At 33.7% G+C, this 11,414-nt stretch overlaps 1 pseudogene; it reads right to left on the minus strand.

Moving 5' to 3' along the window:
- Positions 1-371: 371 nt before the first annotated feature.
- On the minus strand, positions 372-11,183 carry LOC132757473 (uncharacterized; annotated as a pseudogene).
- Between the last annotated feature and the right edge of the window lie 231 nt (positions 11,184-11,414).

The following is an 11,414-nucleotide window of genomic DNA, read 5'->3' on the forward strand; positions in this document are numbered from 1 at the left end:
TTATTTGTTTGTATTTTACAATTTTCTCAGCAATAATAACATCAATAAAGGGTGTCATTATTAACTGGCTGTGACAAACATACACCTTTTAATTGTTTGTATGCTTTTCTCTTTTTTTTCAGCAATTCTTGAAGCAGTTGGTTCTTAAATTCATTGAACTAAAAAGAAAAATAAGAAAAGAAATTTCCCAACCATTTCACATTATTTGAGGGGATTTTGACTACCCACTGAGGGGAGCTATGACCACCCCTTTATTTTTGCCAAGGGGATTATGATAACCCTGTCATTTCTGTTGAGGGGATTTCGATCACTATGTCGTTTATCAACCAAGGGGATTATGATCAAGGGGATTTTGAGCGTCTCCCGTCATACACTGGCCAACTGGCCAGTATAAATTTAATCCGCCTGGAGGCATTTATTAGTGGTCAAACACTGTGAAAATTACTGCTAAATATGAGGTGATAAAATCTACAAGATTCAGGGAATGTTTTAGGTAAATGACATGGCTAATTGTCATTACTTAACATAGCTTTATTCTATTCTGTGACTGATTGAATTAACGATGCCTAAATACTTAAAAAAGATAGAAAAACTGTTAATAATTATTGACATTCTGACTTTGTTTATGGTGTCATTAAATTTGCATGTAATTACCGGTAATAGGGCCTATAGGTTGTATGCCCACTATGTAAATTAAAAAAAAAAAATACGTTTGCTGATCAATGCCCCACCTTCAAATGAAAAGTGTCCCGGAAATGAGTCTAAAAATTATGGCATGTATGGCCTAGGGTTTACGCAACATTTATTATTGCATGTATGGCTAACATCTAGATCTGACCCATCTGGTGCTAGCCGTGGCACATCCTCCCTTAGTAAACGCTGGTCCAACATATATGCCAGTCTTTGTTCACTTTCAATGGTCTGAAGACCATTTGGCCATTTAATTTTTTTACTCCCATATCCATACTTATCTGTACTCCCTATCCAGATTTTACAGTCAATTTCCCCATCAGCATTCATAATAATTGAGTGTCTCTCTATATTTTTCTGCAAATTTGACCAAAATTGGTTTAAACCAGCCATTTTGTTCATTTTGTATCTAACAAATACATATTCACAGCTCATTTGTCAATTATTTTCAAAACAAGATATATTTACTACATCATTGGCATGAGAATTGTTTCATACCATTTTCAGCCTTTAGGTCAGACACTTACATTAATTTTCCATAGACTTACATTATAAGAATTGACCCCAAAGTAGACCTTAAAATTGAGTTTTCATCATAAAAGTGTGACTTTTCTGAGAGAATGACATGCCTGACACATAAAACTCATCTGATTATATAGGGGTTGCCAACCAAATTTATGGTAAAATGACTTCAAAGAGGATTACCCATCCCTCTTTTCACTGTAATTCACTGCTGATCACAGGACTGACATATACTTGTTTAAAATGTAAATATCAGAGTAAAAAATTATCCTACAGGCTTACAAAATACTTCATTTTTTTTTCTCAAAAAAAAACAATGTACTGTTAGTTTCCAAAATATTTTTTATATTTATACAGAATACCTTTTCATCCAATCACCTAATGTCCCATTAAATCTTACGGTTTTCCCTGCATTTAGCTAATCGCTGGCCATGTAACAATACATTACAGTGATAAACCACATTTCATCACATGTCATCACATGCCCTATAACGTCACATTTTGTACTGCAAATACTTAAATAGTCATTCACTCGTCTACATATCTAAAAGTAAAATATAAATATTAAAAAACCAACTGTTTTCTTCTGTACCCTTGTATGTAAATGTCATACTAAAAAGGTTAACTTTCCCCATGTGGCAGCAAAGTTTATAACTGTTTACCATTTGCACTGAATACTAATATCAGCCTGTCACTACCTCTGTGTATTTCTACACCTTTATCAGCCTGTAAATGTGAAATATGTGAAGTTTACTGAATGGAGGAAACAGTGCATGGTACTTTTCCCTGTAATGTGTTGCCCTTGTTCATTTTTTTTTGCAGATAAGTTGGCAGTTTGCTTACAGCTGGATTGATACCAATGGCAGTGTCAAAATACGCCCATGTATATACACATTAATAATTTGAAGAGCATTTAGTTATGGCTGATAATGTTTATTTTATTTTTTTGAAAGTCTATATTTTAAACCAAAATTTAAGCAAAAATAATTTGATAATTTAAAATTTAGAAATATTTTAAAGAGACAATTATGCAGCCACATGCAGGCCACACCAGGAAGAGGTGCTCTTATCATGGCCAACCCCACCCTTTTCCCTCAAATTTGTCTATGCACATTATCTTTGCATTCATGCTAAAATGTTGAATATGTTGCCAACAAAAAAAAGCAACAGAGTTCACCGGCTGATGTTGTTTTGACCATGTAAATACTGGAAATATGTAAATATCAATCACAAATGGCAAGACTTAAGTTCACTGCTGAGATTTTTTTAGTATTTTTTTTATTCATTATAACTTAAAATATGAAGTGAATTCATCCTTGGTTGTGGAATTGGGCATGGCAGCCATCCCTACACAGGTGAACATTACATACAGTGCAGCCATAGACAGTCTCGCGTGTCTCCTTCAGGTTCCGGGGGTGAAACTTACATGTACGCTTCTTTCCAGGAAGTCTAGATAATATATGCCCTTGGATGTTTTCAACTTCAACAAGTTGTCCAAGGAAAGGCTTCTCGGGCTGACAGCGTTTCCGCTTGTTGTAACCTCCAACAAGATCCTGGATCAGCTCTAGCCTGAAGTCGAGATGTTTACTAGTATACCTCTTCTTGGTTGTTCCTGTACAAAATCCAGGTGTTGACAATCACACTATTAAACAGGAACCAGAAGATGTACCGCCAGGACTTCTTTCCATTTCTGCCAACTGGGTAAGTACTTCTACACTGGTCCTGAAGGTCAACTCCACTCATAAACTTGTTGTACTGGCTGAATGATTGTGACTGCCGTAAATTCATAAGACTGGCACCAACCTGTCTCTGCATTGGTAATGTCTTCCGAGGATCACTCAGTGGACTTGATGTAATGTGTCTTCTGTTTGTATCAATTGGTTGTCATGAGAAATTTTTCAGATAGTGATATTAAAATGATTTCTTTATTGTTTTACTCAGCTCCTTCATTAGTTTTAAGGTCAAACACTTCTCTTCCTAAAAAGGATTGGTATAATCTAATAATACAAATCTATAATTATAATGTATTTCATTCTTTAATTCACCGCACTATAGAACATGAAACATACACTGTTCCAGTTCTATAATCACGACTTTCTTTTTTACCCATGCATGCCGATGACACATGTAATTCCATTTACCTTCTGTTTTTCGTTCTCATGAACAACAGGCACATGTAAATGCAATAATTCATATATATATATCAATACTCATTTACAGCACATGAACATGCAGATTAAAAATTCCCTTAGATATTGGGAAATCAAAATTTACTTTCATTGGTGGGAATGACGCTATTAAATCACAATAAGGGCGACCTAGAACCACCATAGTTACATGAGAAAGCTTCCTGGCAGAAATTCAAAATTTCTGAAAGCACTGGAACATACAGCAATATCATAATGTTGCTTTGGTTTGAAGTAAAAATTGATAAATCTTCTTAGATGTTAGCTTGTATTTTTAATCATTCAATGTAATTTTGTTTGACTGAGAACTATACAGAATACATCCACAATTGTACAAATATACAGCCTCTATTTTGTGCAATTACCTGCAAAGTAAAGAAATCCCGACCAAAATTGTGGCATCTGCTGCTGTTATGGTAGAATTCCGGAAAATTGAAACAGAAGCTGTGATGTCTCCTATGTTCTTGATGTTCACTGGAATCAATAATGAATTCAAAATTGATAAAAAGTATATCAATACTTAATTAGTTTCACTGCATTATTATCCCCCGCCGAAAAGGCGGCGGGGGATATAGTTATAGTCTCCGTCCGTCCTTCCGTCAGACATTTTTGTCCGGAGCATAATTATCTCTAAATGTATTTGAGTTATCAAGTTGAAACTTCATAGGTGGATAGACCTCATTGAGGAGGAGTGCAGTGCACAAGAATGATAAATCTACCCTGCATAATTTTTGAGTTATTGCCCTTTGTTATTTTTCAAAATTGATTTTGTCCATAGCATAATTCAAAAAGCCTATGAGATATCAACATGAAACTTCATAGGTGCATAGATCTCACTCAGGAGGTGTGCAGTGCACAAGAATGATAACTACCTTTCATAATTTTTGAGTTATTGCCCTTTGTTATTTTTCATACTTAATTTTTCACCTGAGTGGAGCATAACTCAAAAGTGTTTGAGATATCAACATGAAGTATCATAGGTGGATAGATCTTATTGAAGAGGAATGCTGTGCGCAAGAATGATAACTCTTCCCTATACAATTTTTGAGTTATTGCCCTTTGTTCTTTTTCATGCTATTTTGTCCTGAGCTTATCTCAAAAACTATTTGAGGTATCAACTTGAAACTTCATAGCTGGATGGATCTCATTGAGGAGGAGTGCAGTGCACAAGAATGATAACTCTACCCTGCATAATTTTTTAGTTATTGCCCTTTGTTATTTTCCAAAATTAATTTTTGTGCAGAGCATAACTCAAAAAGCCTTTGAGATATCAAAATGAAACTTCATAGGTGCATAGATCTCACTCAGGAGGTGTGCAGTGCACAAGAATGATAACTCTACCTTTCATAATTTTTGAGTTATTGCCCTTTGTTAGCTCGACTATTCAAAGAATATGAGAGCTATTGTAGTCGCCCCGGCGTTGGTGTCAGCGTCCGAGTCTACGTTGGTTAAAGTTTTTTGTAAAGTCAAATATCTCAATCATTACTTGAGATATTCAATTGAAACTTGCAATACTTATTTTTAGTAACAAGGTACATCAGATTGACAAGTTGGATAACTCTGCCTACAATATTGACAGAATTATGCCCCTTTTTAACTTAGAAATTTTGGTTAAAGTTTTTTGTAAAGTCAAATATCACAATAATTACTTGAGATATTCAATTGAAACTTACAATACTTATTTATAGTAACAAGGTACATCAGATTGACAAGTTAGATAACTCTGCCTACAATATTGACAAAATTATGCCCCTTTTAACTTATAAATTTTGGTTAAAGTTTTTTGTAAAGTCAAATATCTCAATTATTGCTTGAGATATTCAATTGAAACTTACAATACTTATTTATAGTAACAAGGTACATCAGATTGACAAGTTGGATAACTCTGCCTACAATATTGACAGAATTATGCCCCTTTGGGACTTAGAAATTTTGGTTAAAGTTTTTTTGTAAAGTCAAATATCTCAATTATTGCTTGAGATATTCAATTGAAATTTAAAATACTTTTTTATAGTAACAATGTACATCAGTTTGCAAAATTGCATAACTCTGCCTGCAAAATTTGAAGACTTATTTGCCCCTTTGAAACTTAGAAATTTTGGTTAAAGGTTAAAGGTCTTCAAAGATATTTACTTGAAACTTTACACATGCACTTAGGGTCATAATTGGAGGGTCATAATTGTATGTCACTGACCAAGTTCAATAACTCTATCTTGCATTTAGGCTGATTCATATCCCCTTTTCTACTTAGTCTCTTGGTTAATGTTTACATGCAAATTTTACATATCTCAATAACTATTACAGATATTTATTTAAAACTTCACATATGCATTTAGGGTCATAATTGTAGGTCACTGACAAAGATCCATAATTCTATCTTGCTAAAGGGTGATTTTTCTCCCCTTTTTCAACTTAGAAATTCATGGTAAAGTTTTGCTTGTAAGCTGTTATCTCAATTACTACTGAAGGGTTTGTGCCTTTTTTTGGGACAATTTTATGCATTCAAAATAATAAAGCAGTGATTTACTTGATAAAACATCTTAATTAGAAGCCTTCGTACCTTTTCTGTCAAATTTATGTATTCATAGGTAATTAGTATTATTATACTCAATAAAACAACCTTGTGACATTACCTTCCGAATAGTCAAGCCAATACTGTATAATTAGACTCTCTCTAAGGCCTATAACATGAATTTATTAAAAAAAATTAGACCTTTTGTGATCTTAAAAAATTTAACATTATCAAGGCTCTTTTACTATCAAGCACTTAGAATAGTCGAGCGTGCTGTCCTACCGACAGCTCTTGTTATTTTTCATACCTAATTTTTCACCCGAGTGGAGCATAACTCAAAAGCGTTAGAGATTTCAACATGAAATGTCATAGGTGGATAGATGTTATTGAGGAGGAATGCTGTGCACAAGAATGATAACTCTTCCCTATACAATTTTTGAGTTATTCCTCTTTGTTCTTTTTCATAATATTTTCTCCGGAGCTTATCTCAAAAAGTATTTGAAGTATCAACTTGAAATTTCATAGCTGGATGGATCTCATTGAGTAGGAGTGCAGTGCAAAAGAACAATAACTCTACCCTGCATAATTGTTTAGTTATTGCCCTTCGTTATTTTTAGCTCACCTGTCACAAAGTGACAGGGTGAGCTTTTGTGATCGCTTTTCGTCCGGCGTACGTCCGTCCGTCGTCCGTCCGTCCGTAAACTTTTGCTTTAAATGACATCTCCTCATAAACCACTGAGCCAATTCAAACTTCACAGGAATGTTCTTTTGGTGGTCACCTTTAAAAATTGTTCAAAGAATTTAATTCCATGCAGAACTCTGGTTGCCATGGCAACCGAAAGAAAAATCTTTAAATATCTTCTTTTAAACAACCCCAAGAGCTAGAGCTTAGATAATTGGCATGAAACATCTTCTAGTAAGTGTCTACCAAGTTTGTTAAAATAAAAGCCCTGGGGTCAAAATTGGCCCCGCCCGAGGGGGTCATTGATTTTCCCTATATGCATACAGTAAAAACTTAAAAAATCTTCTTTTAAAGAACCATAAGAGCTAGAGCTTAGATATTTGGCATGAAACATCTTCTAGTGAGTGTCTAACAAGTTTGTTCAAATAAAAGCCCTGGGGTCAAAATTGGCCCCGCCCCGGGGGGGTCATTGATTTTCCCTATATGCATATAGTAAAAACTTAAAAAACCTTCTTTTAAACAACCCCAAGAGCTAGAGCTTAGATATTTGGCATGAAACATCTTCTAGTAAGCGTCTACCAAGTTTGTTCAAATAAAAGCCCTGGGGTCAAAATTGGCCCCGCCCCAGGGGGTCATTGATTTTCCCTATATGCATATAGTAAAAACTTAAAAAATCTTCTTTTAAAGAACCCAAAGAGCTAGAGCGAAGATATTAAGCATGAAACATCTTCTAGTGGGTGTCTACCAAGTTTGTTCAAATTAAAGCCCTGTGGTCAAAATTGGCTCCACCCCGGGGGGTCATTGATTTTCCCTATATGCATATAGTAAAAACTTAAAAAATCTTCTTTTAAAGAACCATAAGAGCTAGAGCTTAGATATTTGGCATGAAACACCTTCTAGTGAATGTCTACCAAGTTTGTTCAAATAAAAGCCCTGGGGTCAAAATTGACCCCGCCCTAGGGGGTCATAGATTTTCCCTATATGCATATAGTAAAAACTTAAAAAATCTTCTTTTAAAGAACCCAAAGAGCTAGAGCTAAGATATTTAGCATGAAACATCTTCTAATAAGTGTCTACCAAGTTTGTTCAAATAAAAGCCCTGGGGTCAAAATTGGCCCCGCCCCAGGGGGTCATTGATTTTCCCTATATGCATATAGTAAAAACTTAAAAAATCTTCTTTTAAAGAACCATAAGAGCTAGAGCTTAGATATTTGGCATGAAACATCTTCTAGTGAATGTCTACCAAGTTTGTTCAAATAAAAGCCCTGGCGTCAAAATTGACCCCGCCGTAGGGGGTCATAGATTTTCCCTATATGCATATAGTAAAAACTTAAAAATCTTCTTTTAAAGAACCCAAAGAGCTAGAGCTAAGATATTTAGCATGAAACATGTTCTAATTGGTGTCTACCAAGTATGTTCAAATAAAAGCCTTGGGGTCAAAACTGGCCCCGCCCGGGTGGGGGGGGGGGTCATTGATTTTCCTTATATGTGTATAGCAAAAACTTAAAAAATCTTCTTTGAAAAAACCCAAATAGCTAGAGTTTAGATATGTAGCATGAAACATCTTTAAGTAAATATCTACAAAGTTTGTTCAAATAAAAGCCCGGGGGTCAAAACTGGCCCTGCCCCAGGGGTGTCATTGTTTTTAACTATATGTGTATAGTAAAAACTTTAAAAATCTTCTTTTAAAAAACCCAATGAGCTAGAAATTAGAGTTTAGCATGAAACATCTTCTTATGGGTGTCTACCAAGTCTGTTCAAATAAACAAATAAAAGCCCTTGGTTAAAAATTGGCCCGGGGTGGGGGGCCTATATACAGGTGAGCTACCTCAGGGCCATCATGGCCCTCTTGTTCAAAATTAATTTTTGTCCAGAGCATAACTCAAAAAGCCTTTGAGATATCATTATGAAACTTCATAGGTGCATAGATCTAACTCAGGAGGTGTTCAGTGCACAAGAATGATAACTCTACATTTTGTAATTTTTGAGTTATTGCCCTTTGTTATTTTTCATACTTAATTTTTGAATTCAATTTTTTTCTTAAAAGTATTTGAGGTTTCAACTTGAAACTTCATAGGTGGATAGATTTTACTGAGGAGGGATGCAGCACACAAGAATGATAACCTACCCTATATTATTTTTCAGTTATTGCCCTTTGTTATTTTCAGCCATCAGTATTCACATAGGTTTCAAATCTGTAATCCTTATAGCCATCAGTTTTCATTACCAAAAGACCTCTTAAAATGGAGTTATTCTGCTCTGCTACATATACATTCTTCCAATGAGCAAACACATTCGGTGGGGGATGGCCATGTTGACATGGCTCTCATTATATTGTAAGAACACAGTATAATTACAAATTGATAAAAAGCATCACATTATTACCCTTCACTGTTGACTCTGTCCTTGCTGGCAGTCACTATTTTTTCTTCTCTCTGTCTATTGTTGATTCCATTTTAAAATTGTCCCGACAGTTATTGATATAACTTGTATTTCTTTTATTTTTTGGCTATCAATGTTGTATTTCTTTTATTTTTTGGCTATCAATGTTTAATTACTCTGTTTAATTACTCAAAGTAAATAAATTTATTAAAAACTTACCATTGTTGACTATCACAAATAACTGTTTCTTTCAGATTCTCCATTATTTGATCATACTGAAATATACAGCATTGTAAGTTTTGATGATACGTACGTGACAATTTTCAGTGGATTTTATTTTTTTTATGTTTACTGCAATCTTTTAAACTTGATTGTTGTTTTGGCATCATTAAATTAGATTCTTACATTTGTACATTTGATAAATGAAATATGATTTACAAAGCATTATAAAGTACGTAGTTTAGTCAATTGCGCAATTGAAAACAAACATAGCAGAAGCGATCAAGGTACAATGAAGATTAACTGAATTAAGTTGAAAAGAATGTTTGATGCGCCACTTGGCGCGCATAATGACTTCATTAAAAAGCACGATCTTAAAAAATATTCACAAATTGCGCAATTCTGTGGCCTTAGATGCAACACTGTATATTTACTTATGTCTTTCATATTTGGTAAAAGAAATCTTGAGTTGTCTTTTTAATGTCCATTAAGTAACTTGTCACTAATGTCAAGGCTACTGTTGACATATCATAGAGTCATACAACAATTTTTTTATACATTGATTTCGACCTATTTGGAAAGTTACTTGATACCTTTTGTGGTGAAAAAACTGACTAAAATCAATATTATTTTAACAATGGTTAAACAAAGAATTGTACACTCTTATCACTCAATATGAAAGCTATAAAAATAATGTTTAATTGTGTTACCTTTATTTGTTCTTCGCAGTTTCTCTCTTGCAAGTTTTCTTTCGTTAAATATCTTAGTACGGAGCCTTTTTATTTTTTCTCCTTTTTCCAAATCTTTCAAGACTTGTGGAAATTCACCAATAAATGCCTTCAGTTCTTGAACACCTTATATTATTATTTTTATATTATATAAAAAGTTAATTATATAAAAAGAATATTTATTAAAGGAATCTTTAATATTGTAACAAAATCACCCCTTTGACGGTAGCAATCAAAGGCTAGACTTTGTTGCAAATATCATTTTAGTTAAATAAGTTCTTCATTTACTTGAAGCCGAGTTAATAAAACACTACAGAAGGACAAAGTCTTCTACTATAATTTTATTTTCACAAACATTCATATTTCCATTTACACAAAATATCCTAAAAACTCATACTCAGTCTTTTAACTCTAAATAACTCTAAACTAATTCTCCCCAACTAATCCTAAACTCCTCTCCCCCTCTTTCTCTGTTCAGCCCTTATATATGAGAGCCCTGCCGGAAAAACAATAGAGACGGCAGACGGCAGCCTCCTTGATACCGAACGAGATTAGATTATTATCTTTATTACCTCCATCACTGAAGAGCATTTACATTTATTAATTATATTATTTAATAAGATATTTCTTATCATTCATTTACCTTAATAACATGCAAAGCAAAGTTTATACGATATATATAGTTTTGTAAAGACGTGCCGAGTTGACCCGTGCCGAGTTGGTATAGGGCCGAGTTGACTCTTTTCCGCCTATATGACTGAAATACTGTTGAAAAAGGCGAAAATGAAACAAACAAACAAACAAACAAAAATTCAAGTTCTTACCAAAATTTGGCCTTTCCTCGAAAAAAATTTTTCTGGTCTTAGAAATTATGTCCGACATATCCGGAATCATTTTCGTTTTGAAAGGTTATTTCCGGCAGAAATTTTAAAATATTTATGTACAATTTGCTTATTGGTCAATCTCATGTCACATGCTATTTCGAGGGTTCAAAGGTAAAAGGTTAGAATTGCCGAAATTGACTTTTTATGTTTTTTATTATGAACTTATTGTCCTTTATGTCTGACGATAATATTATATAAATATTCAATCCTTATAAGGGCAAAACATTAAAAAGTATTTTGTAATAACTTCTTTTCTAAAAATTATTTAGGGGTAAAAGGTTCTAAGTGTACTTTGTACCTGTTCCACATGTTGTGAAGAATATGTAGTGGAAAAAGTTATAACTGATTTTATCACCTTTTTCCCCTACTGCATTCATAAAATATTTATGTACAATATGCCCATTGGTCAATTCTCATGTCACATGCTATTTCGAGGGTTCAAAGGTAAAAGGTTGGAATTGCCGAAATTGACTTTTTATGTTTTTTATTATGTACTTATTGTCCTTTATGTCTGACGATAATATTATATAAATATTCAATCCTTATAAGGGCAAAACATTAAAAAGTATTTTGTAATAACTTCTTTTCTAAAAATTATTTAGGGGTAAA

Source organism: Ruditapes philippinarum, unplaced genomic scaffold, assembly GCF_026571515.1.
Source record: "Ruditapes philippinarum isolate M1 unplaced genomic scaffold, ASM2657151v2 ctg691_1_1_1_1, whole genome shotgun sequence".
Taxonomy (NCBI): domain Eukaryota; kingdom Metazoa; phylum Mollusca; class Bivalvia; order Venerida; family Veneridae; genus Ruditapes; species Ruditapes philippinarum.